At 39.7% G+C, this 24252-nt stretch overlaps 1 long non-coding RNA gene and 1 pseudogene across 2 annotated transcripts in view; both read right to left on the bottom strand.

Moving 5' to 3' along the window:
- Window positions 1-12936, bottom strand: part of LOC119485667 — a 178290-nt gene extending 165354 nt beyond the window's left edge. For both annotated transcript variants that reach the window (XR_005206328.1, XR_005206329.1), the window contains exons 1-2: window positions 12769-12936; window positions 11349-11460 (exon numbers count right to left, since the gene is read on the bottom strand). This is a non-coding gene — a long non-coding RNA (uncharacterized LOC119485667). The remainder of the gene's footprint in view (window positions 1-11348; window positions 11461-12768) is intronic.
- Window positions 12937-13229: 293 nt separating this feature from the next.
- On the bottom strand, window positions 13230-14182 carry LOC119485666 (annotated as a pseudogene).
- Window positions 14183-24252: the final 10070 nt, after the last annotated feature.

The following is a 24252-nucleotide window of genomic DNA, read 5'->3' as shown; positions in this document are numbered from 1 at the left end:
AGTAAATTCTTCAAATTCAGTGCCCGATATCCAAGCTACTGTAGCAGTCATATTTGTCGACGCTGCTACGATGCTTTAGGTTTATCACTAAGTCCCTTACCTACTTTAGCATTTTCAAACTTATGCAGTGGGTGGACTTATGCATAATTTATACTTCTGTGGAAAAGCGTGCGTAGAGCTTCCACAGAGCCGTAGAGATGGTTTGCATAGCTCGCAGCGATGCGCACCTCCTGAAAAATGTCACGCCACAAAAGTTTGATTGGACAACAGAGCCGGGGTGTATTAAGAGGACACACACACCACCTCCTCATTTTGTTCTCTCTTTTTCTCCATATCAATTCTAGGCACAGGAGCTCCTACTCATCATCCAACTCTTAGCTTTTTTTTCCCAGCCATGGAGTTGTGTTAGGCCAAACTTATATGTAACTATTGAATCACACCTAAGGATTTGAAAAAGGCAGGTCCAAGTCAAAAAGAAATACATGTTATGAGCAATCTGCCGAAGTATTATATATGCCTGGCGCGCGCGAGAGGTGCACAGAACGCATAGGCGCACAGCCGCAGGAGTATGAATCAGGCATTAGGCTCAGACCTGGGGTTGAAGTTTTAATACCCACATCTGCTAAGTGAAACATCACTGCCTCACATGCAGTCAGTGTGGAGCTGAGAGCAACTAAAGTGAGGTCAGAAAGGCCAACATTGTCCTATTTGGTGTTTTTTAGAGACCAACATTTTAATTTGACAGGTAAATGAGGTGGATATGTCCCAGGGCGAGTCTTAATGCTGCCTTCCTGTTCTGTCATCCCAAACAGGAGAAAACCCCAGCAACATCAATGTAGACAAATATATAAACTGACATTGTAGAAATGTATGACAGTTGCACTCAGTCTACTACTACAACCAGCTGAAAGTAACTACTGAGAAAAAGAAAATATAGGGTTTTTTTAGAAAACAAAGCCCCTGATGGAACTGCCTATAACTTACTCACAAACTCACACATTCACATTTAGTAAGTTGCAGATGCCCCACCACATTGCCACATGTCCATCAACACTACTGTATAGAAAGTAATAGGAGCACCAGTTTAGCCCTGCAGATATAAACATGTTGATGTCACCATTTACATGCAAAGAAAGTTAACAAGATGTCCACAGCAGACATGTAAGCTATGATTTTCAGTTGTTTGTCTTGTGTCTTTCTGGCGGTACATACAGTATGCTCCGTGCTGCCCCCTACACTTTCTCAACAGTGAGCCAAAGTGTTGTTTAGACTTCAAATCTATGTTCACCAATTAACTGTCCTAACAACATTGATTGTGCACTGGGGTGTGAGCACTGTCACTCATGAGTGCACAGCAGTACTGTGGCTGAACAAGATTGATTTATTTTGTTCTTAATAAGGTGCATAGTATACTTAAAAATAATAATTCAAAAGAGCAGATGTTTGATAAGAAAAGGATTTGCTGAAGTCTTGGAGGTCTTGACTCCCATCTTAAAGCAATGAATATGATGATGCGGTGTAGGGCTGAACAATTTTGAAAAGATATCTAATTGTGGTTATTTTTACTGACACTGCTAATAATAATAAATTAAAATTGATAATTTTTACATCGTTATTCTCATTTTCATTGCAAAACATATTAAAATAATTATGGTGTGATTTTTTTGAGGATCTGTACCAAACAAATATGTTTTCTTAAGTCTCTAGAATATGATGTGTAGGCCAGGACATCTCTGCAACATTGACAATATTCAATTTAAAATGCCATTTTGACACACATTTTGCCTTTAAAAAATTTTGTACCTAGTGTGATTTGAAAATTGCATTAGGCCATATTGCGATTTTGATAAAATGTTGATTAATTGTGCAGCCCTAATGCAGTGCCATGGCTCCTTTGATTTCAAATTAGAGGTGTAAGACATACATGGTGTCTGAACAAGTGAAAATATCTGAACAAGTCAACAGTTGCACATTTTGCTGATATACACTTTTGTTTTTGCATAAATTAATGACTGTTAGATTACACATTATTTTTCTACTGAATGCTATTTAAGGAGCTGTTCCTACATTGTTACTATGTTGGCTGTGAATACATTTGTGGCCACTCATTTTCTAATTGTCTTGTAATCATTACTATATATTCCTTTATTGTTTAACATAAGCATCAAGTGATACAAAATATTATATATAGATACACACACACAGAGTATATACAGTATATATTTCTACTATGGGGATGACTGTGATGGCGATGTATTGTAACATATTCTTGATGAAATCCTTTAGTCTTCTGCCCTGGTGTCAGGTTTGACTCGATGATGTGGTATATCCATGATTTTTTTTCTTTTTTTGTCTATTCCCTGGACAAAAAAGGAAAAGATCTAAACCTTTTCTTTTCCACTGAATTTACATCTTCTGCTCATTTCTCCTGCTTTCTTACCAAGAGAATTCTAATGAAGGGCAGAGTCAGATATCTACAGGGATACAAGAGGACCTGGAGACAGGAGAGAATGCAGCCACTGATGGCAAGAAATTTCCATAAAAGTACAATCAGGTTGGAATTTTAAAAGTGAATGTTTAAGTAGTCTAAGAGATGGGCTTTGATTCACACTCTGATCAAACCCGAGACATCTCATTCAGAGAATAATGATTTTTCCCCCTTAATTTTTCTCTGTTTCTGTCTCATCTGTGAGCTTACAGGTAGAGAAAAGCCCAATGGTATTGTTTTCCCTCCAGTACTTGAGCACAGGAGCCTTTCTTCTGTCGGATTAGTCATGGCCAAAAAGAATGGCAAATGTAGATATGCCACGTTATTAGAGGTTGGCTACACAGTGCAGATTCAGGCCCAATCCATTCAATGCATTTCATGTTCCCTCCAAACACTGGATTGCAAGTAAATAAATATATATATTTTATCTATTTTTTTCATTTGAAATGTGGAAGAAAACAGTTTTCCTTTTGTGCATACGTCCCTATACATATGAGGATGTGACTGAATATTCAATATCTATTGTTGTTGTTCGCAGGAAAGATGGCCAATACAGTCGAGCTTCCATGTGGGAAAAGCAGCTATTTGGGCCACGGTTTTAACCGGGCACCCTCAGTAACTCTCCGTTATTATAATAAGAAGAAACAGAAAGCAAAAGAGCACATTTACACAAATACTGTAAGTTTTAAAGTACCATTATCTGAGTATTTCCATTCAGTGGGGCTCTTTTTTAACCAATAATTCAAATGGAAATGGAAACTATTTTTGCTCCTTTGTGCTTCTTTGAGTTACTCTTTGCAGAATACATTTTTTGTACATCAAATGCACAATAAGTTCATGAGGCATCAAAGGTCAAGTCACCCAGCGGAAAGGAGGAACAGCGCTACAGTAGATCAACTGATCCACCAGCTGCTTCAACAAAACCCTCTCAGGAACTGCAATGAAATTGTGACATTATACAAAATTGGAGGATATTTCCACTTTAAGTAATCATATTCCACTGTTAAACACTGAGACTTAGGCTGTTTCACTTTATCATTAAATTACAGAACTTCTACTGTTAATATGGAATGAATGTCTACTTATCTATTTAGCAGGGTTGTGAATTGGCAAGAATCTGGTGATACGATACGTACCACGATACAGGGGTTATGATTCAATATATTGGGATATATTGCGATACTGTAAGCAAGGTGATATATATTGAGATTTTTCAAATCAAATTTTAGGAAAACTGTCATAGTATAAAGTATAAATACATCACCATATGCTTTTCTATGTAATCATAACAGTTGGATCTGCATTTGCATTTATCACAGTCCCTGTAACATCCAACATCGTCGCACTACTTTGAGAGGGAACATACACTGAGTTGGTGCATATCTTTGCCAGTGAAATAAAGTATTGACTTAATTTAAATTGGGTTAATTGAGTTAATTTTGCATGCATACTGTTAATCAAAAAACAATACAGTGATTTTGAGAATTGATATAGTATCACAAAACATAATATCGCGATACTCAATATTTTCTTACACCCTTACTAATTAGTGGGTGTTGTCTGTTTTTCGAAAAACTAAATACCAGAGATTTACTCATAAAACAAATGTAGTAAAGTGCATATTTTAGACCCATCCGCTTTCCAAATTGTCCACTAAGAAGCCATACTGCAAAGCTTAGTGTGTTCAACTACATTGGTCCTACATTTCTCTCCCCAGTAGCGTTGATAAAGTAAAGGAAACTTTGTTTAAACTATGAGGTCTGTAGTTCACATAGTGTAGGTCTATACATTTTCAGTTTCAAATGCAATCTGTCAGACATGCGTGTTTTTGCTGCAAGCTATTACTCTTTCATGGCCCCTTTTTGGAGAGAAGGTTCCTGACCAATTATTTTCAGACAGATGCAGGGATGCAGAATGACTAGAAGCATCAGGTTTTTTTTTCAGATGATGCCTAAGGTAAGGGGAGAATGGCCAGAGGCTAAGGCAGCCCTCTGGGGACACAGAGGGCTTATAAACTGTAAAACTGACATCTCTTATCTATTACTTTTGCTAAGTAAACCTTTAAAAACCTTGACAGTCCTCTACATGCTTTCCCCAACCTGTATATATTTAGCATTTAATGAATTTGAAGTCATTTTTGAAGTATCGACTGTGTATAATCTTGTGAATAATCACGGATCCAAGGATGAATAAAAGCGTGCAAATTTAGTGCACCTCCTCATCTGCAAGCTTTCATATTTTTTTTAACACACCTTATGTTACTTTTATGTAGTACAACTTTCCAAAATCAATACACTGTACACTTTCAGGATGAAATATGTTTTATCATATCAATATACACTTCCTTCACAAGCCAGTTTTCACCATGCCCATCATAGCCTGGCCAGAAAAGACTGGTTGTGCAGTTGAAGTGAGTTTGTTGATGTGGTGTCGTTGGCAGCACGTAAAAAAAGAAAAGAAGAAAAAAAAAAAAAGCCACTCTTATTGCCGCCATGCAGGTTCCCTTGATGATAAGCCCTCGCAAACCAAAGAACGCCTTGCAGGGTGCCTCCAGAAATGTTCCTTCAGTCACCGGGAAGCCCGTCACTGTTTGAATGCTGTCACCTCCACTTAGTGGCAGGCAAAGCAACAGTCTGCCTGTAGCTTCCTCCTAACCTTCCACAGAAGGCACATCTCTAATGTAAATATTACCAAACTACATCATGCTTTATATTTGCCAACATAAGGTAAAAGATTACTAAGAGATTAATAATTCTGACTTTTTTTGCTATAGTCTTCAGATACTCATGTTGCTTGACAATTAGTGGTATCAGTTTTATATATTTTTTACCGTTACGTTTTTTTGCGCTTTACGTTTTTAAACTTTAAACCTTACCCTGAAACATTTGCCAAGTCAGCAGAATTTTCATATCACAATAAATGTCGGTTTTGGTACCGATTAATATTACATAACAGCAGCAGAAAGACAGCTAATGATGAAGTTTTTATATTAAATTGTTTAACCATTTTGTCTGGCTCAGTGTAGATGTTTTCGGCAGCAGCACAGGACTCTGTAGAAGGGCTGGATGATATGGCCAAAAATATTAGACTTGTAACCATGGTAACCCGTGCCAACCTCATGTGACCAAAACAACGTTTTTTGACAATCAAAGTCTGAATTCATGTAAAATAAATATATTACGATTTCAGTAGTGAAATCTTATACTTATAGTTAAATTGAAGCATTTTTGATGTTACAGAGCTGTCCGTCAACGTCTGTTATGAACGTTGTCTTCAATGCCGCAATTGCATTGTAGGATATTTATGCCATCGTAGTGTCCAGCATTGCATACTGTAATATTTCAATGCAGTTTGCGTATAAATAGCATGTTAGTATGGAATTTCGGACGCAACCACAGATCTTCCAGATACAACTTTAAAGGCACAGTCACACGTGTGAAATAACATTCACCTCCCGTTCACTTTCATTGTATGCGAGCGAAGGGGTGAAAAAAACATTCGCTTCTGGTAGCGAAGCAAATTTGCGTCTTCAGGTTTTTCAGAGCTTTTTTGCTACAACGGCAGCCTGGTAGAAATGGGGTTACTGAGAACTGTGAGACTGAACCATAGAGTGAATGTGCAGGCTGTAAAAACCAAATTAGCTACGAGAGGCTAACAAGTTCCATACTCTAGACCTGATGAGTTGGTTCGTCACTAAGAGCAACCCCTTACACATTACATGAAGTAATTCTATGCAAAAAATATTGATTAATGGAGCTATAAATACCAGAAAATAAAGAAAGAGGCTAAACTATGATACACTGTGTCACCATTTTAGATGTTCAACTCAAACGCTGGCTTTAGATCAGTCTGCCAGGGTCAAATGTAAATAGATTTATAGTTCAAAGTGATATGCAACATCAAAAAAAATCAATGTTTTTAAGGTCATTCTTATATCTAGGACTAGAGTTGTCATTAGGGCATCATTAATTATTCAGCACACCCCAAGGTATACACAGAATGTCTTGAGCAAAACTAAAGCACAAAAACAGGACAATACCATTCTCCCAGTAGCCAGAATGAAGGACTGAATTTCATTTGCCAGTTCACTTCTAATTTGGACGACCATCAATCATTGTTTGGAGGACGAAACAGTTCCCCAGTTTGTCCACTTACATCTGCTGTCCTTCTTTTCTTTTTGTCTTTTCAGTTACAAGCAGTAATAATCCAAATGGAGCTAAATAGACTTCAGCAATTCAAATTGACCTCTGGTACTCAGGAGACAATCTCTAATCAATATTACTGCTCTGGGTGCCTCTGGTAATGCTTGCAGGGTCTAGGTATTATGATTAGCATCCATGAGAATACTGCAGCACAATGAGAGAGGACATACATCATAATGGGTACTGTTCATAAAGCACACCAGGCCTCTGCATGATGTAGCTGCAATGCCATGAAGCATTTCAGTTATATCCAATACTGTACTGCATCTTATCCAAGCGTCATTTACACCGAACTCCCTCTCGATTCAAGCAAAATACTGTCAGTCGAAACATTAGGGCTGGGACTAGGAATGCAAATTTTGTATTTATTTTCTAACCGATAACCGACTCCAACCAATCGTTAACCGATTATTAACCGATAACCGACAAGATTATTGCGTCACATGCAGATGTGCGCCAGCTGTGCAAAACAGACAACTGAGTCCCCAGTTCGGAGAGCTATCAGCCATGGTGCTGCGTGTACTGTCGTGGACACATGCAGCCACTTTCCCAGTAAGTCAACACCACACCATTTAGTTTAGCTGCGAGGTTGACAGCGGTGTGTCTGCCTGCCATAACGATAGCGAGTGTCCGACAGACCGTGTCAGTTTGGTTTGTGCTACGTTAGCAGCTGTAGCCTTGCTGGTGGCTTCGTGCCCGCCGTTGTCACACACATACGGTCTATCAGCGTGGTGTAACGTTAGCGAGTGTTTGACAGACCGTGTGTGTGTGTGTCGGTGGCGTTATAGCTGTGAACGTAGCGACACTCTGTAGGTGCACTGGATTCTAGTGTAATGGTCAGTGATATCCTATTACCACCACTAGGGATGTCACAATAGCACAAATTTAGTAGTCGATACCAATATCAGTGAAATTACACGATTCACGATACCAATTCGATACCAAAAAATAAAAGTGAAACAATAAATCACACGTACTTCAACATACACTCCTTTATAACCGTTTGCATACTGGTTTTTGCTAGAAAGTTAAACAGGTCATAATTCCCTCTTTGTTATCTATTTTATATTGCTGTGAAAACATCTCCTTCAAACAACTGGATTTATTCAAGTTTCTCGGCAAAAACTACATTTTACAAGATTACATTTGAACACATCATGATCACATTAGAATTTACCGTCGCCTAATACTCAGTTTCACTGAATAGAGCCTAAATGTAATCAGTTGCACCTCCCGTTAAGGTTAGTTGTTAACTCTGTGCAGGACTGAGCTGCTTACCGGCTGCTAACCGCTAACAATAACTAGCTCTCGTCCTGCCGATTTCAAAAGGGATTTGTTGTTTACAATGTAGCATTATCAGGGAAAAAATATGGTGCATCCCCTGGACACAACAGTGAGATTACTGCATCTCATTTTCTATCGTCCCTGGGACGAGGAAACAACATTAGTCTCGAGCCCTGACGGTACGTATGGTACAGTTGTAAAACGAGTACAGTCACATTTTCAGAATTTTGGTATTAACTTAGTACCAAAGTATCGGTTGTCGTGACATCCCTAACCACCAACCCCGCAAATATATCAATAATGTTTAAACTTAACGTAAACTATACAGTGATGTTTACTTATTAAAAAAAAAATATTTAAAAATATTGGAGAGAGATTTTACATAGTAATATTCATCTCTTCATTCTCTTCATGTACTACAAGACAAGTGCTAATACCCACTTTTGAAGGTTACTGAAAAATGTTCATGAGTAACAGAAATCAAGATAAATCTTGTTTTTGCTGACCTCCACTGGTTAAGTTTTCAACTTTCTGAACTGATACAGAAATCTGCGCAGGGTGTGGTCAGTGCAACCTGACATCAATGTTAGGTGTGGTTACAGGTACAATGGAGCACACTTCTGTCTACACCGAAACATCCTTGGTTGGTGTAACAGATGGGAAACTGTCAACCAGAAGAGATTAATAAAACAATGCTTTTCAGCCAGGCTTGGACATTGATAAATATTGATTAAATCTAAATCTCTATTATTGTAATTATTACTATTTTTATTATTATTAATTCACTGAATACTAATGTACCCTATAAACTGTATACTTTGCCAACTTCCAAGTGTATATACAGTACTGTAACAAGTGTCTTGGGGGTGGATTATTTGGACAGATAATTCAACATACCGAGTCGCATTTTATGATCAGTACATCCTGTAAAAACACAATTTAATTAGTATGCAACTCTTTGGGGAAATCACAGAGGGGACATTCCAGAGGTGGTGAGTCTGAACACACAAGGGATGTCTGCAACAATCCCTGGTGTAAACCTCAGCAGACACAGCATAATACTCTTTGTTTTAAAATGAGTCAGAGCTTGAAAACTAATTAGCTCACGTAAAAACGCCTACAGAGGAGCAGAAGTGGATTGTCATTGAGTAGAAGGCTCATCCTGGCATTTTGTTGATAAAGCAACAACATTCTCAGTCTAGAAAATAAACACGTTAAACTACATAACTAAAGTTACCCTATATTATGGCACAACACACCTCATTTCTGTCCTCTCTTTCTAGCTGTCCATCATTATTTCTACACAGAGGAGTTGCAGTCTCCACTAAAACTCAAAACCAAGGCGCAGTGATGGGCAGCACAACCTCCTGTCAGTCAACAGAATGAACTCTACAGCACTGAAGATGTATAGGTCCAAGTCCAAACTTTCCAGTATAATCCATTGAACAGTTGATATTGCAATTCAGTTCATGTGACGTTATGTTTCCAAGTCTTAGTTCAAGTCAGTCTGAAGTTAAACTTTACTTTTTCTTTCATCTGGACCAAGGGAACCAAACTACATGTCTGAAAGCAACCCAAGATAAACAAACATATTTTGTTTGGTAAAAAAAAAAACACATTTGAGGGTGACATTGTAATTACAGGTTAAGCATTTATTGGCAAGAGATTCAAAAAAGATGTTAAAATGATTGAAGTTTGTCATCCGTAGTGTATGTGAGAAGAGAGTCCAGCATGGAAACACAGCCCTTAACAAAGCTGGACAGTATGTCCGAGTTTCACCGAGTATGGACAGCTCCATCAATATTTAGCGTATCCACCACCTCACCTCTTCGACAGATAAAAGCAAGCAGAGGCCAGAGTACAAGGAGACGCCACCTCTCCCAGTGATGCTAATTATCCCTGTTTGCTATCCGGCTAGCTCTCAGGCATTCTGATAGGATTTACTTGACAAAATAAATAAATTATTATCATAAAAGTGTAATGCCACCTCCTTGACCTTTCCCCACACTCAGGCCATGTTAGCAAAGGTATAGTGAAGCAAAGATCGTTGGAATCTTTTGTTCTTATGTTAGATACTTTCTCACTCTTAAACCATTCTCGATATTTGCCATCAGGGAAATCCTTGTGTGTGTTCCTCACTGAGATTTTACCCGCTGCCTCTTGTTACCCTCTCTGTCTTTAATGACAGTTAACAGAGATAAGATATATTTAATATAAATATACAAGATATAACGCAGTATATACACGGTATATACAGTACCAGACAACTTGGCTGGAGGCTTATGAGTATTTACACAACACAGCACTGTCTAGATGGTACTATTGTAACCTCCAATAACTCCTTTTTGGCCACTTGGGGGCAGCGGAAACAAGCTATAAATACAACACTGACATAATGTGTTGTTGTTGTTATTATGTTGATATGCCAAACTTGCTGGCAAACAGTTGCTTATATTTACACATCCTGCAGATACAGAGTAGCTTTAGCATTCATTTAGAGTCGTGTTTGTGTCCACCTGATGAATGGAAGTCCAATATTCACTCTCCTTTGAGCTCTGTTTTTGGTCTCCAACAATTTAGCTGATAAATACTCTGTGTGTACACTGTGTTCACCAGCTAGTTGCTAACTTTATCTGCCGTTTGGTGCTGGGCTGGTAGCATAGAGTCAGTTTTTAGAGCTTTTTTGCTGAAATAGCTGAGAGCGGTGAGAGTGAAAGTAGTAAAATGTGAGTCATGAGACCATTGAGCTATTAGACATTGAAAAGCTTCGTAGAGCCAAGAGGAGAGTTGTCACATACTAGTAGTCATGTGATCCATTGTTAAAGGTGCTCAATGCGAAACTCAGAGCATATGTATTGCCTCCACGAGGCTCGCAACATGGCGACAGCTGAGCTGGTGGCTCACAGCTAACGGTGCTAACAGTGCAAACAACAGCAACAGTGCTGACAAAGATAACAGTGTTAACCTTGGAGGGAACCAGAGGGTGGGTGCTACGCTTCCATGATGACACCATCGATCGGGACACTGTTATCAGCTGTAACTGCCGTATAAGTACAGTGCAGAGCGGCGGCCATGAGCTTGCCAGTGGGGCCTGCACTGGCATGCACTAAAAGGCACGCAACACAATGGCGCAGATGGGACTGAACGAAGATTAAAATCTGTTACAACCTATTTGATTACAAGCCATAATGTTGTTAGAGATATTTTAGATTTCTTGAAAGTCGTAAAGTATCCACATCATCCCCACATATATCTAAACGTATGCCTTGAACACAAAATACACCATGGCGCATGGAGGCCTGAAACAAATAGCCGCTTGACTTTCTACAGCAAACTACCAAATCAAATTTCACATGCAACATGTTAGTACTCACAAGTTGGTGGAAGGTCACCCCGAGGATGTGTAGGCAGCTCAAGCGATGGAAAGATGGAAGACTAGGCGATGAATAGCAGGAGATATGGAGTCCTCCCAGGGTCTTCTTGATCCTTTGTTTAATGAACACAAATGTTCGTCCCCTTATTACAGTTGAATTGGCTGAGTAACACATCCTTGTGGTGTTGTAGCACGCTGACCATCTTCTATTGTAAGTAATAAACCTATAATGGGTAAGTACCTCATACACACTTCAAACACCAGATTATCCTTTTAAAGCAGGTGATTAATATTTGATCAGCGTTGCCTAGTTTGACCGTTTGGTCGAAGTTCACGAGTGATTGAAAGCCAACTCTCATAGACGGCAGTCGGACAGCAGACCTCAGATCAGCTCTGACTGCTTGTTTTTCTCCGGTCTGTGAAATCTTGCAGATGCCGTTAGGAGCACCGGAGGACACAGAGGCACATGATTTTTTTCAGATTACCTGTTTCCTGTGTCAGGATATAGCGACCGTTTTATAAAAATAACTTTTTTAATCATATTTTCTCCAATCTCGCCTACTTCAGCTTTAAGGGGAGAGCTTCCACTCACTAACCACATAACTTGTGAAGTGACCCTCCGGCCGCGGTCGGGAGGCTGAAGCAGGAAAAACCAACTCTAGGATCAGCAGTGATTCATGGAGAGACCTTCGTCTGGTCAGCTAACATTACTGCCAAGCAGGTGAAATATAGAGTGATATAGTGGTTTTAGCTGACGTGTGTTGCCTCACTGTTTTGAGCGATGCCCGTTCATGTCTATGTAGTGCAATCCCGACGCTGACTTTCGTGTACTTAACGGCCACAGGTGTCGCTGTTAACAAGCATTTCTGATTCTTACAAACAGTCCCTTTAATCAGCCTCTATGGCAAACATGCTGCTTCATTGACCATATTATGGCAGCAATTATATAACACTTAGTTTAGGTTGCTCAATTAGTTAGTTAAACTTCAACCTCAGTACAGTTTTCAATCTCTCTTGTGAACTATGTGGGCTCCCAACCTTTAACAAGTTCAACCCAAACAACAGCTCTTACATCACCACTCCACCACATGTTTCATTCCTCACATCCCAACATGTAGTCATGCTTACTGAATGTAATGACATATAATAATATCTTATGGCTAGCTTAGCTTAGCTAGCTCCCAGAGTACACACTAATAATAGCTAGTTAAATATTGAGTATGCAGGACCAGGGACGACTTCAGGTCCTCAATGTAACATCTCTAGTTAACAGTTAACTTAAGTTACATCTAGCCAAGTTATGACTGTGAGCACACACTACATCACTGTGACGTCAGACCTGTGGGTGTTATGCTAACGACGTAAACAGCTAATGCTAACGGTATTAGCATTTAGCATAGAATAGCATTTTGTTTAACTACCTTTTTATGCATCGTTTTCCCTCCTCATCCCCACAGGTGAGTTTCTGCTGCTTCTTCTTCTTCTTCTGCTTCTTCCTCCTTCTACTCCTCCTCTTGTTCTTCTTCTTCTTCTTCTACTTCTTCTTCTTCCTTCTTCTCCTCCTCTTCTTCTTCTTCTTCTTCTTCTTCTTCTTCTTCTGCTTCTTCCTCCTTCTACTCCTCCTCTTCTTCTTCTTCTTCTTCTTCTTGTTCTTCTTCTGCTTCTTCTTCTGCTGCTGCTTCTTCTTCTGTTCTTCTTCTTCCTTGTTCTACTTCTTCTTCTTCTTTCTTCTGCTCCTCCTCTGGTTCTTCTTCTTCTTCTTCTTCTTCTTCTTCCTTCTTCTTCTTTCTTCTGCTCCTCCTCTGGTTCTTCTTCTTCCTTCTTCTTCTTCTGCTTCTTCTGCTTCTTCTGCTTCTTCTTCTTCTGCTTCTTCTGCTTCTTCTGCTTCTGCTTCTTCTTCTTCTTCTTCTGCTTCTTCTGCTTCTTCTGCTTCTTCTTCTGCTTCTTCTGCTTCTTCCTTCTTCTTCTTCTGCTTCTTCTGCTTCTTCTGCTTCTTCTTCTGTTCTTCTTCTTCTTCTGCTTCTTCTGCTTCTGCTTCTTCTTCTGCTGCTGCTTCTTCTTCTGTTCTTCTTCTTGCTTGTTCTACTTCTTCTTCTTCTTTCTTCTGCTCCTCCTCTGGTTCTTCTTCTTCTTCTTCTTCTTCTTCTTCCTTCTTCTTCTTTCTTCTGCTCCTCCTCTGGTTCTTCTTCTTCCTTCTTCTTCTTCTGCTTCTTCTGCTTCTTCTGCTTCTTCTTCTTCTGCTTCTTCTTCTGCTTCTTCTGCTTCTTCCTTCTTCTTCTTCTGCTTCTTCTGCTTCTTCTGCTTCTGCTTCTTCTTCTTCTTCTTCTGCTTCTTCTTCTCCTCCTCTTCTTCTTCTGCTTCTGCTTCTTCTGCTTCTTCTTCTTCTGCTTCTTCTGCTTCTTCTTCTGCTTCTTCTGCTTCTTCTGCTTCTGCTTCTTCTGCTTCTGCTTCTGCTTCTTCTGCTTCTTCTTCTTCTGCTTCTTCTGCTTCTTCTGCTTCTGCTTCTTCTGCTTCTGCTTCTTCTGCTTCTGCTTCTGCTTCTTCTGCTGCTGCTTCTTCTTCTTCTGCTTCTTCTGCTTCTTCTGCTGCTGCTTCTTCTTCTTCTGCTTCTTCTTCTCCTCCTCTTCTTCTGCTTCTTCTGCTTCTGCTTCTTCTTCTTCTTCTTCTGCTTCTTCTTCTCCTCCTCTTCTTCTTCTGCTTCTGCTTCTTCTGCTTCTTCTTCTTCTGCTTCTTCTGCTTCTTCTGCTTCTTCTTCTTCTTCTTCTGCTTCTTCTTCTCCTCCTCTTCTTCTTCTGCTTCTGCTTCTTCTTCTGCTTCTTCTTCTGCTTCTTCTGCTTCTTCTGCTTCTGCTTCTTCTGCTTCTGCTTCTGCTTCTTCTGCTTCTTCTTCTTCTGCTTCTTCTGCTTCTTCTGCTGCTGCTTCTTCTTCTTCTGCTTCTTCTGCTTCTTCTGCTTCTGCTTCTGCTTCTTCTGCTGCTGCTTCTTCTTCTGTTCTTCTTCTTCCTTCTTCTTCTTCTTCTTCTTCTTCTGCTTCTTCTCCTCTTCTTCTTCTTCTGCTTCTTCTGCTTCTGCTTCTTCTGCTTCTTCTGCTTCTGCTTCTTCTGCTTCTTCTTCTTCTGCTGCTGCTTCTTCTTCTGTTCTTCTTCCTTCTGCTTCTTCTTCTCCTCCTCTTCTTCTGCTTCTTCGTCTGCTTCTTCTTCTTCTTCTTCTTCTGCTTCTTCTTCTCCTCCTCTTTTTCTTCTTCTTCTTCTTCTACTTTATTAATGATGGCAATAAAAATGGATTAACAGTAACATTTTACCCACCAACAACAAGAACATATCTGTGATTTTTCAGAGTTGAAATAATGTTTTAATTAGCATCACTTTATTAATACACTAATTTAATACAAAACCACACCAGAATAATTGCCCCAGCTCCAAAATACCTACTTTGCCCATGAGGATAATTAACTGAAAATTTTAAAACAACTTGTCACTACAGTATTGCCATGACTGTATTAAAATCTTATTGTTATGGAAAAAATTGAAAATCATTGCTAAAATTTGAAATTGCAGTTACATACTTTTGCTAATGTGTTATGAAATATTTAGAGCTACCACATATTATGTCCATGCACTTCTGCAAAATGTGATGCTTCTACTGTACCACTTTCAAGACAGAAGCTAATGGTTTCAAATAGAGTTTTTTTTCACTTGCTTTGGCTCATTTTTTGAAACTTAACTTTCTCTAAACTGTGCAATTCTCACAACTGTTTCGTGGGATATCACAACTATCTTGCATACCTGCAAGTAACTCACCCAAAGCACTTCATTAATGCTTCAAAACTTAGTTATTGTGTCAGTAAATTGGCCAACAACACCAAAATTAAACTAGTAAGAATGTCAGTTGTGTTGAGTTGAATGCTGTTGTGTATGGCACTGCAGCTTTTTAGATTCCCACTTCAACAATAGGTGAAAGTTTACTCTGAAAAGTCAATACAGTACAATATACACAGAAACAGGATATGTGCATGTGTGTTTATACAGTTAATATATTGAATATAAACAGTATATTGAATTGAGCCTAAGCGAGTGAGAAAAACTGTAAACAATAATACTAGTGTAAGATTAGATTTATTTTTGTAAAGATTTATTTTATACAGTATACATATGGTATTCTGCTCCTTAAGTTAGATCTGGAACTATATAATATGTCACACCTTACTTGCTTGTAAGGTGAGGGATGATTAAGATTGGCGGAGTGATGTGATGTAAGAAGTGATGTGCCACCTTTAAGTTATCGGTGTTCAATTGTCCTACGCTTGAGTTGAGGCATTAAAGTGGATCCTGTTGCACAGACGAAGCTCTCCTCGTGCTCTTGCTTTACCCACAGCCCTACAGTAGTTTAATTCAGTAACAAATACATTTATAGTTAAGGCAGCAAGAAGCCTGCCTTACACTAGTAGTAGTGTTTGCTTTGGACAAACATTGCAGCATGTAAATAGTCCAGTTGCTTTGATGGGAAACAGGTGTTTTAAAATTGAACTGAATCACGACTATGAACTGTTCGGCCTAGCTGCGCTATAACACACAGATGGGATGGTCAACAAACACAACACTTTGGCAGAGACAGAGGGGGGAAACTCGCCTCACTGACTGGGACTGTGCAGTTTGCCTATAGGCCACAGGACAGCCAGCTAGAAAGCGAGCTTTTTCCGCCTGTCTGTCACTCTCTTTTTCTCTGGCTCAGAGGCTCACTTTATTGTCTCTGTCAGTTGAGAGCCGGTGGTTTGCCTCCACTCTCTGTCACCCCTCTGTCAGGCCCTGACCGATAAAGCTAGCACCGGCGCCAATCTCCCTTCTTCAGCTCCGTTGGCTGTTCCTGGACTCCATTCCACCACTAATTAGCTCTTCAGAGATTTCTCTTCATGGAAGTAGGGGGGCTGGGGCGGCGGGGTGGGTTGGGGGGCTTGAGGGGCGGGGTGGGGTAAGGAGAGACGAGGCAGGAGGATGTATCCGGGGGAGCAAGTTCTTATTGGATATCATTGGCTGCAATGACAGTGTACTGATTCTTGTACTGACAGACCAAAGCATAGATAGATAGATAGATAGATAGATAGATAGATAGATAGAAAGATAGATAGATAGATAGATAGATAGATAGATAGATAGATAGCATAACCTGCAAAATGTCTTGGTCAAATGGTGCAGAGGTGTCTGACTAATGTCCCGCCTCTGCCGGGCCGACATGACCACTGCAGGTCCTCAGGTGATTAACATGTTGGCAGGGGTTCCTACATGAAAAGACCCCTGTTTCTTTGTCTTCTAGTGTGTAAATATTGTGCTCGCGGAATATGAAAGTAGTGCAACTATAAGGTACAAAAACATAGGGAAAAAAGATCAAGAGTGGGTCTCACATCAAGGAGGACCCTGAGGATGTCTTTGTTGTCAACTTCAGAAGGGGGAAGAGAGGAGCAGAGGAGGAAACTGGCAGAAGGGGGAAAGATGCCAGAGAGAGCTCAAAGGATTCGGTCTGGGCAAGGTGATCGGTATTCCTCGGCAGTCTGCCTTCTGGCTCAGATCAGTGGGAGTAAGCTGGCAGCCAAGCCAGAGGGCATAACAGCACAAACACACCTTCAGCACTACACTGCTAGAGGCTTGGCTTCACAATCTGGAGGGGCGGGAGTTGGAGTGGAGAGACAGAGGAAAGAGAAGGAGAAAATAAATACACTGTAATTATCCTCAAATCGTCAACCCGCTGACATCCATTGTAAATATGTGCATGTGTGCACTCCTGTAGAAGCCGTAGTGCATCACCTCATCTGTTGCGTCAAAACAGAAGTTTATTAAATGAGATTCAGCCAGAGGGTTATGTGTGGTGAAGGTACTGAGGTCACCAGTCAGGCAGACTCATCCTCAGGCCAGCGATGTCGTCTCTACTCACATCATCACCTCTCCCTTGGATGGAATCCAAAAACCCTCAACATGTGACGAGAGGAGAGACTGCGCCCCTCTTCAAGGATTTCCTGCCGCCACGCTGGGACACAAGCATGACACACTCCTTGCGTTAGACACCTACATGGCCCTCGCTGATGTTCTGTTACAGCTCTGACTAAAGGTCTAAACAGGTACCTGATGGGTGGGCAGAACTGGGCAGGGTACACCAATGAAGTGCTCACACACGCACAAAGTGTTGTGACAGGTACCAGATGTCCTGGCAAAGGCCAGCTGTCTCCACGGACAGCCACTTCCCACACACACAAGCACATGCACACACACACACACATTGCATTTGGCGTGTCCGAAAGCATCCGTGTGGTCTGACGCGCAGTAAGTGGATATCACACGAATGCCCTGCTACACACATTTAGCTTCATACAAGCAAAACAAATGTCTCCCTATATTTTGAAGGTTTTGACCACCTGATGATGAAAAAATTAAAAACAATATTTGCCCACGAGTCGATTACAATGTTTTGTTTCTTGATATCATAACTAACACCCTCATAAAGACATGACAACGGAGTGTTCTCTTGGCAATTCAGAGCTGACACAATCACTTAGAAGTCAATTATGATTATTCTTAGACATTTCAACCCAGTCTCTCAGGAAGGCGTATAAATGGCACGACATTACACAGAAATTCTGCGTGTCGTGAGGACACATTTTATCCATTTTGTGTGTCATTTGTATGCCGCTTTTCACGTCATTTGTACGCCACGCAACAAAACTACGGTGACGTCTGCAGTTACGTTGCGGCAACAAAACCACTTAGTTAGGTTTAGGAAAAACATCATGGTTGGGCTTAAAATAAGTAGAAATACGTAAGGAAACAACGTAACATAAGTACGTAAAATACGTCACAAACGTTACTAAACAACCGGTCTCGAATGCCGGTCTCGAATGCCGGTCTCGAACGCCAGTCTCCTGGTTTTAATATTGATTCATATTTGATCAGTGCTGCCTAGTTTGACCGTTTGGTCCGAGTTCGCGAGTGATTGACAGCCGGCTCTCATAGACAGCAGATGGACAGCAGATCTCAGGTCAGCTCTGACTGTTTCTTTTCCTCCAGTCTGTGAAATCTTGCAGATGCCGTTAGGAGCACCGGAGGACACCAGAGGACACCGGCACACAGAAGATCATGATTTTTTTCAGGTTACCTGTTTCGTGTACTACTGTCAGGATATAGCGACCGTTTTTTAAAAATATTTTTTTTTAATCATATTTGCTCCAATCTTGCCTACTTCAGCTTTAAGTCCTCCTAAAGACTATTGGGTACAGAAAAAGTTACTTTATAAAATCACTATGTCCATGTTTAGGTACTTCGATTTCATATATTGTCTGGTTCTGTATATCAAATCAAGTCAAGTCAAGTCAATTTTATTTGTATATCCCAAAATCACAAATCACAAATTTGCCTCAGGGGGCTTTAAAATCTGAACAGAATATGACATCTCTGTCCTTTACAGTACGACCTTCTCATCGGATGAGGAAAAACAGTAACAGCAAGCATGCAAAGCATTGATTATTCTGAGTAACAAATGAAATGTCCCTTATAGCCACAATTGCGGTGAGAATTTATTGTTATATTGTTAACACAAAAAGATATGAATGAATAGACTGAATGTTTCTGTATTGACTTTTAACTTGTGTTACGTATTTTGACCACAGACGTGAGACAAACTTGGTTTAAGTTAATGTTGAATTCTAAATCTCATCCTTCACTATTTATGCCATATATAATTATATGAAGTCAGACCTTGAGTTTCCGTAAGGACTGCTGGTAGAGAAACTAATTTAAAAGATATGAATACATTTTTGATGTGCTAAATCCAATACACCCTTAATGATGAATAATCTTCATTATTATTCTATATCTCAGATAATGCAGTGTTATAATTGATCGATGATAACCTTCGGTAATTTCCGTGGAGATTTTTAAGAGCACCACTCTTCAAGGCTGCAGCGAAGAGGAAACTAAAAGTATCATCTGATGTTGTCTGGACTCAAATTGCCATTCTGCTTGTGCTTTTCAACCTCATGAACAGATCATAACTGAGCACTCTCCTCTGGATGGAAAAGAGAGAAGTCCTTGCTGTTTTAAGGTTTTTAGTGGAATCTTAATGTGTGTTTTTCCCTCCACTGAACAACCCTTGTATTTCCCGCTGCACAAGGTCAACACATTCACATGGCCAGGGATGGAATTAAATAAATAACTGCAAGAAACAATTAGCGATGCATCAATAGTCGGATCAATAGTGATGTTGGTAATTATCACTTCTGGGATAGGGGAGATGCTCTTTCCTTATTGATGCTCTCTAATTCACGGGTATAACCTGAGGGCCTGCAGAATAAATCAAAACACATCAAGGTAAACCACATTCCCAATTCCTTTATGACAGATGTGAATAAATATTGTTAAAATATTAAAAACCAGAACTTGGCTTGCATGAACACGATGTTATGGTCATCATGAACTCATTTATATTTTGACTGCAGCTTTGATTATCGTCTTTATGCTTCAACAGTCAGTGGTGATTTATGCTCATTAAAGGAGGTGAAAACAATAATCTGATATTTGAGGAAAAGGCTAACATATTTTATTTAACAAAATAGAAAGTAATATCTCTGTTAAATTAGCTAATAATATATTTTATGTGTTGTTGTTGTTGTTGTTGAATCAATATTTCTCATATCAAATCTTATTAATTGGAAACCACAAATTGTTTGTTTGCAATTTAATCCATATTTATTTAATCTCCCCTCGGATTATTTGTTCCCGCTCAGGCATGATGTCTAATGAAATGTGACACTTTATTTAATTTCAGGCAGTTTGTTTTAGGCTGAATGAAAAAGCAGATGCCAAATTATCTGTGACCCATGCAGCCACTTTCTTGAGCCAATTACAGTCTATCACATTAACCCCTATCACAGTATGTGTACACTGCTCTACACCAGAACAGAACGCCACGCTCCCAGAGCGTTTAACCAATCACTTATACGCTACATCTAATTAATAGTGTGTTTCACAGAACTAAGCTTCAATTAAAGTGCAGCCCTGGAAGGCTGGAAGGCTGGAAAGAATTGAAAAAGTCTTGTTAAATTATCAGTCTGGCAGCAAAGAATTCAGATAATGCCGGGGTCAAATAGCAAAATAAAAAAAACTGAAGTAATGAGCATAACTTCTGTTTAGAGATGAAAGGGTTTATTAGTATATTTCAACATTGTCAAACATTATTTCTGTGTTTGTCTTTTGAGTATATGACACCAGAACATATCCGCATGGGGGAACATGAAAATTTAACATCACGATTATCCTGGCCAAAATAATTGTGATTCACAATGTTATCCCGATAATCATCAAAATATGCTAAAAATGGCACTAAAACGTTCTGTAAAGAAACAAATATTTTTATTACATCACTGATAGGACAGCCATTCTCGTAAAAAACAATCTTAAATAAGGTAATCAAAAATCAAAAGGTTAAATTATTTGATCAATACAATGTCAGTCTCAAAACACAAAGATACTCACCTATCACATGAGACAGAGAAAGGCAACAAATTCTCCCATTTGACAAGCTGGAAATAGAGAATCTTTGGCATTTTTAGTGCTGCAACTAACGATTATTTTCATTGTCGATTAATCTGTTGATTATTTCCTCAATTAATCGATTAGTTATTTGATATGTAAAATATCAGAAAATGGTGAAAAATGTTGATTAGTGTCTCCTGTAGCGGGCTCAGTTTTAAAACTAGAAAAAACCTAAGGTATGCATTTGTACCAACCATGTCATGTTAGCTTGCTGCAAAGGAGGCTAAATAACGCTACAAAGTTATTCTAAATTTTGGTGAGGAAAAACTGGCATGGCCATTTTTAAAAGGGTCCCTTGACCTCTGACCTCAAGATATGTGGATAAAAATGGGTTCTATGACAATATGTGTCATGGTTTTGTGTTGTTAATTGATTCCCAATAATGAATATATACATACATTTGCATAAATCAAGCATATTTGCCCACTCCCATGTTCAGAAGAGTATTAAATACTTGACAAATCCCTTTAAGGTAGATTTTGAACAGATACAAAAATGTGTGATTATTTGTGAACAACTATGGACAATCATGTGATTAATCACAATTAAATATTTGAATCGATTGACAGTATTAACTATTGACAAAATGGACTTAAAAAGGTGCAGAAAATAGTGAAGCCGTGCATTTGCGATGAAAATACGATTCCCCTTCATCCCACATTGCCTCTGTTGATGTGTCTTGTCCTCCTTACAGCCTGCTCTATATAAGACTCTGGTGCGATCCCTGACCATCAGCTCTCCCAAGAGAGACCTTGCTACCATTTATTCCCAGTTAAACCAGAATAAGTTGGCTCAGGTTTTCAGCTCTAGGCCTAATTCTAGTTTTGTCCTAGCTTACCTCTGAGCTCTCCCAAGAACCAGACTCTCTCTCTCCAGACACACAGGAGGAGAACATTGTGAGCCTGTGCACCATCTGAGCCTGGGCCCCTCAGGCCCCCCGCTGTATCAATAATGCAGACGTGACCACACTGATTGGAGGAGACAACTGGTGTTTAGAAGGAGCAAACCCAAAAGAGTGCTCTGTCTCCTCACACCAGTTAGCTCTGCTCTCTGTTTGCCACTGATTTAGATGTACAACTGCTGGAATGATTGCTCGGCTTTGTGCAAGAGCTTTGCCGCCATGGACGTGTACGGGCATAGGCATACATACACACACACACACACACACACAGACACACACACACACCTAAGTACATGCACACACTCAGTCACCCAGGTGAGGGAAGGCACACACAACACCCAGCCTTGTTGATGGGTCCATTGATTTTTGAAGGCCTCGCTCTTTTTTCCTCCTTTTTCTTTGATTATTAATTCACAGAAGCAAAAGAGAACTGCCCGGTGCTTTTAAATCTTAACTGCTCACTGAAGCTCCAGCTATGGGGAAGATGTGCCCTACAGTGGCTGTACGTATGTGTTTGAGACGGGCAATTAGTAACAAAGAGGTTGTTTCATTCCTTTCTGTTTTTTATTATTGTAACAGCATTAATTCTTCTCCTGGTTGGACATATTACTCTATATATACAGTATATATTATATATATATATATATATATATATATATATATATATATATACATATATATATATATATGTATATATATATTAGAGAAGATTAATTAGAGGACACACATTTAGTCAAATTCTATATCTATAGGATACATCCGCAGTAAAAATGACTTCCTCAACAGTTTGAAATATCCCAATTACCCCAAGTCCAGTGTGATGATGAAATCACAGTGTAAGTGCTGGTGCTGGTGCTGGTGCTGCTGCTGCGTGGCCGAAGGGTAAGAAGTGCTGGTGTTAGCCGAGCTGATCAACTGGGCTCGGAGGAATTACAATTTTCTCCAGCTAAAGGGGTTTTGAAAGTTTTAAATGGGCTTTTTTTATGTGAAGAGAATACAGTTTAATATTGTATTTTTAGCTATTTCTTTTGTTTATGTGTGGAAATACCTTTACTTAAGAACACACTATGTCAAATAAATGTACACATAGATGCAAGAGTCTGTTTCTGGTCATTTCTCTGCTGATGTGCAAACCTTTTATAATCAAGTGTCCAGTTTGTCATTTCCAAAATTATTCACTAGAGGGAGCAAATACAAAGCTGTTCAGTGTTTCCACACTCAGAAGACAAAAGTGGACAAAACGCACTGTTAGTATTCACTTATATATCTATTAGCAATTTCTGTCTGAAATCAAATATTGTGTAGAGCAAACAATTTCAAACTCTGTCTATTATAGAAAGGTACATACTCTGCATTCATGTCCAATACTTTCCTTTAGACAAATTGTTTGTGCTGAGAGACTGTGGCACTTTGAAAACTTTTCATTTTGGATGAAGAACATTCACAAATTTCAGACGTGGGAGGGTAACAAGGTTTCTTCCAAAAAGCAGAGCCACTGAATGTTTGTGCCTCTCAAAGATGATTTCGCAGAGGGAAACGCAAGTTCAATACTGCATGCTGGTTTCTTTTTGATCACTTGACTTAGCCGTGTTTGTTTGTCCGATGTTGTGATGCCGCTGATCAGTGAAGACAGATTAATGAATCATAAAAAGACACGTTAGAAGTGTCTTCTCTGAGGGACACATCCAGTCATCTGCGGAGAAAACTCGTAATGCATTTTTCACTTTTTCGCTGCATAATTAGACATATTGATGAATATTAACAATTAAGTCTTTCAAACGTCTTATTTTATCTGACGCCAGATAAAGACGGCTGCTCTTAGTGAATTAAATCCTGAGATGCTCCTCGTCGAAACATCTAACATTTACCCAGAAGGCTGTGCTCTGCTTGCTCCATGCTAGTTGCTCTGGGCTCCCTATACGCCTGCATCCCTCAACTAACACCCACCCTTCCACTCTTCCTTTTTTCACCCCTCCACAGTTTTTTTTTCTTCTTTTTGCTTGTTTGATATATTTCTTTCCACCCCACCACCACCACCACCACCATATTCAAAGACTTATACAATATACATGCTCCATCTGGTCAAACTTGGTGAACTTAAATATACCTGTCAAGTGCAACTTTAAAGTTTCCCCCGCAACCTCTACTAAGTCTCGCCCAATCCACCAAGGCTTTAATTAAAAAGCAGCCCCAGTTCCAGGATGTGCTTCTAAATGAGGGAGTTTGTGCTGGCAGACGAGGAGCCGGGGTCTTGCAGTGGGACCCGGCTTGTGGCTTTCATCACTTCCACTCCACAGCTCTGAAGTTCCGGAGAGGCATCTGTCTGACTTGAATTGGAGAGATGGAGAGATGCACAGAGAGAGAAATTTAGACAGAGGAGAAATTGAAGAAGCAAGACAGGAAGGGGGAGGAAGAAGGGGAGGAAGAGGG

The sequence above is a fragment of the Sebastes umbrosus genome, chromosome 3 (genome assembly GCF_015220745.1).
Source record: "Sebastes umbrosus isolate fSebUmb1 chromosome 3, fSebUmb1.pri, whole genome shotgun sequence".
Taxonomy (NCBI): domain Eukaryota; kingdom Metazoa; phylum Chordata; class Actinopteri; order Perciformes; family Sebastidae; genus Sebastes; species Sebastes umbrosus.
This window is presented reverse-complemented; position numbering and strand designations above follow the sequence as displayed.